The sequence below is a fragment of the Epinephelus moara genome, chromosome 24 (assembly GCF_006386435.1).
Source record: "Epinephelus moara isolate mb chromosome 24, YSFRI_EMoa_1.0, whole genome shotgun sequence".
In the NCBI taxonomy this organism is placed as follows: domain Eukaryota; kingdom Metazoa; phylum Chordata; class Actinopteri; order Perciformes; family Serranidae; genus Epinephelus; species Epinephelus moara.
This window is the reverse complement of record NC_065529.1, coordinates 52,460,111-52,464,227: the sequence shown is the minus strand read 5'-3', so window position 1 is coordinate 52,464,227 and position 4,117 is coordinate 52,460,111. Positions and strand designations below refer to the sequence as shown.

The 4,117-nt window shown below is 38.7% G+C and overlaps 1 protein-coding gene across 2 annotated transcripts in view; it reads right to left on the bottom strand.

Moving 5' to 3' along the window:
• The window catches only part of LOC126386792 (E3 ubiquitin-protein ligase RNF182), a 12,876-nt gene extending 8,922 nt beyond the window's left edge, over positions 1-3,954 (bottom strand). For both annotated transcript variants that reach the window (XM_050039372.1, XM_050039373.1), the window contains exon 1: positions 2,864-3,954. The gene's annotated coding sequence lies outside the window, so the exon portion shown is untranslated. The remainder of the gene's footprint in view (positions 1-2,863) is intronic.
• Positions 3,955-4,117: the final 163 nt, after the last annotated feature.

Genomic DNA, 4,117 nt, shown 5'->3' with positions numbered 1-4,117 from the left:
CTCTCTCTCTGCATCTCTCTCTGTCTCTCTCTCTGTCTCTCTCTCTCTCTGTCTCATTGTGTCATACGGATTACTGTTAATTTATTATGCTGATCTGTTCTGTACGACATCTATTGCACGTCTGTCCGTCCTGGAAGAGGGATCCCTCCTCAGTTGCTCTTCCTGAGGTTTCTACCGTTTTTTCCCCGTTAAAGGGTTTTTTGGGGAGTTTTTCCTGATCAGCTGTAAGTCGTATGCTGTAAAGCCCTGTGAGGCAAATTGTGATTTGTGATATTGGGCTTAATAAATAAAATTGATTGATTGATTGATTTTTCACTGTTTGTTTGTTTATCACCGTGTTTGTTTGTTTATCAGTTTTATCTCTGTGTTTGTTCTTCTCCGTTTGTTAGGTCGTTAGAGGCAGTCAGCGGACATAAACAAACACCTGGACGATTTGTTAACATCTCAGTCACAGAAAAGTGATGATGTCACTGTTCGCCAGCTTGTTTTTGCAACAGACAAAAGTTTCTCACGTTTTTAATGAAATGTTTCCCTGAGAACTTTGTTTATTTCCACAGTGTTAATAAATGTTCTACAGTGTTAATAAATGTTCTACAGTGTTTATGAATGTTCTACAGTGTTAATAAATGTTCTACAGTGTTTATGAATGTTCTACAGTGTTTATAAATGTTCTATAGTGTATAAATGTTGTACATTGTTATGAATGTTCTACAGTGTTTATAAATGTTCTACAGTGTTTGAATGTTCTACAGTGTTCATAAATGTTCTACCATGTTTATGAATGTTCTACAGTGTTTGTGAATGTTCTACAGTGTTTATAAATGTTCTACAGTGTTTGTGAATGTTCTACAGTGTTTATAAATGTTCTACCATGTTTATGAATGTTTTACAGTGTTTGTGAATGTTCTACAGTGTTCATAAATGTTCTACCATGTTTATGAATGTTCTACAGTGTTTGTGAATGTTCTACAGTGTTTATAAATGTTCTACAGTGTTTATAAATGTTCTGGAGTGTTTATGAATGTTCTAGAGTGTTTATAAATGTTCTACAATGTTTTTGAATGTTCTACGGTGTTTATAAATGTTGTACATTGTTATGAATGTTCTACAGTGTTTATAAATGTTCTACAGTGTTTGTGAATGTTCTACAGTGTTTATAAATGTTCTACAGTGTTTGTGAATGTTCTACAGTGGTTATAAATGTTCTAGAGTGTTTATAAATGTTCTACCATGTTTATGAATGTTCTACAGTGTTTATAAATGTTCTACAGTGTTTTTGAATGTTCTACAGTGTTTATGAATGTTCTACAATGTTTATAAATGTTCCACAGTGTTTATGGACGTTCTACAGTGTTTATACATGTTCTACAGTGTTTATAAATGTTCTACAGTGTTTATGAATGTTCTATGGTGTTTATAAATGTTCTACAGTGTTTATGGGTGTTCTACAGTGTTTATAAATGTTCTAGTGTTTTTGAATGTTCTACAATGTTTATGGATGTTCTACAGTGTTTATAAATGTTCTACAGTGTTTATAAATGTTCAACAGTGTTCATGAATGTTCCAGTGTTTATGGATATTCCAGTGTTTATGGGTGTTCTACAGTGTTTATAAATGTTCTACAGTTTTTATAAATGTTCCAGTGTTTGTGAATGTTCTACAGTGTTTATACGTGTTCTAAGGTGTTTATAAATGTTCCAGTGTTTATAAATGTTCCAGTGTTTGTGAATGTTCTACAGTGTTTATGGATGTTCTACAGTGTTTATAAATGTTCCACAGTGTTTATGGATGTTCTACAGTGTTTATAAATGTTCAACAGTGTTCATGAATGTTCCAGTGTTTATGGATATTCCAGTGTTTATGGGTGTTCTACAGTGTTTATAAATGTTCTACAGTTTTTTATAAATGTTCCAGTGTTTGTGAATGTTCTGCAGTGTTTATACATGTTCTAAGGTGTTTATAAATGTTCCAGTGTTTATAAATGTTCCAGTGTTTGTGATTGTTCTACAGTGTTTATAAATGTTCTACAGTGTCTATAAATGTTCTAAGGTGTTTATAAATGTTCCACAGTGTTTATAAATGTTCCAGTATTTGTGAATGTTGTACAGTGTCTATAAATGTTCTAAGGTGTTTATAAATGTTCCAGTGTTTATAAATGTTCCAGTGTTCATAAATGTTCCACAGTGTTCATAAATGTTCTATGGTGTTTATAAATGTTCTACAGTGTTTATAAATGTTCTACGGTGTTCATAAATGTTCCACAGTGTTCATAAATGTTCTACGGTGTTTATAAATGTTCCAGTGTTCATAAATGTTCTACAGTGTTTATAAATGTTCTACGGTGTTCATAAATGTTCTACAGTGTTTATAAATGTTCTACGGTGTTTATAAATGTTCCACAGTTCAGCATTTTTTTATCGACTCAGAACAAAGACGTCATGAGATGAAAAATAAAAGAGTAAACTTCAGACGAACTGAAGAACAGGTGTCAACATGCAGGAGGCCCATCAGAGAAACACAACACGGAACAGGAAGTGTGAGAGTGACGGCTCTTTGTGTTTGAAGATAATGACGACAAACACAGGACGCTTCACAACGTTTCAACAACGTTTCAACAACGCTCTGTATTGGAACTAATGATGTTCTACTTTTTTATTTTTACTGTGAACCGGTGCCAAATATTGATTATTGGTTTGTTTGATTGCTACCGATCAGTGTCAGCCCGAAGAAAAAAAACATATCAGTCAATCCCTAATCAATCCTACGGCTGTGACATCATCACAACAGCTGTGACATCATCACTATGGCTGTGACATCATTGGTTGAGAGCTGTAAATCTTGACAGAGACGTGATGCTGCTCACCTGCTGGATGATGGAGGCTGAGTTGACGGTGGCGGTAGATGTAGTTGCAGGTTGAGTTGCTGTGGTGTCACACTGAAACAACACCAATGATTAACCATCAACAGTCTGGTTGTTCGTTGCTGTAGTTTCCCTCAGGCTAAAGCAACATGGTGGTTAGTAAGCATCAACATTCTGTTTACAAGTTGCTTAAGGTTATGTTAACATAGATACAGTTGCTGTGGATTTGGTTGCTATAGGTTCATTTGCTGTGGGTTGGATTGCTGTGGATTTGGTTGCTTTAGGTTCCGTTGCTGTTGTTGCCGTGGGTTTAGTTGCTGTTGTCCTTGAAGCTTTAAGATTGAAACAACATATGTTTATTAATCATCAGCTTTGAGGCTGCTGTAGTTGCTGCAGGTTCTGTTGCTGTCAGTCTGGTTGTTGTAGTTGCTGTATTCTCCTTTTAAGTTGCTGTGGAAAATCAGTGGCCTGGTTGCTTTATGTGTAGTTGCTGCGGGTACTGTTGCTGCGGGTACTGTTTCTGTGGGTCTGGTTGCTGTAGTTGTTGTAGTCTCTGTCAGGTTGAAGCAACATGGTCGTCCTCAGACATCAACAGTCTGGTTGATATAGTTGCTGCAGGTGCAGCTGCTGGTTGCTGGAGGTCTGTAGTCTCCGTCAGACCGAGGCAACACTGCAGCAACAGTCTGGTTGCTGTGGTTGCGGTAATCTCTCAGGTTGAAGCAACACTGCGGTCGTTGCCTGTCATCGGTCTCATTAACATTCCGTGATCGTCGCGCGCCTCCGCAGCAGCGGGGGAGCTAACAGGCTAACAGGCTAACCGGCGGTCTGTCGGCGTGTCTTCAGTCCGTCGGTCGCTGGAGCCGGTTGTCGGTTGTCGATTGCCGCTCACCGGGGCTGGTCTCGGTGACTCACCGTCTCTCCTCAGTCTCTCTGCTGCTCACGGAAGCGCGCGGCCGGCAGCGGGAGCCCGGGTTACCATGGCAACCGGCCCGCAGCGGGATGACGGGATATCTGTGACTGATGATAGACAGCAGAGGATCGATAACCTGATCACTAACCTGATCGGTGGGGGAGGGGCTTATGTCTTTATTTTGGATGAGGTTAGGGACTGTTCGTTATTTATTGTGTGTGTGTGTGGGGGGGGCTGAGGGGAGGGGTTTATGTCTTTATTTTGGATGAGGTTAGGGACTGTTCGTTATTTATTGTGTGTGTGTGTGGGGGGGGCTGAGGGGAGGGGTTTATGTCTTTATTTTGGAT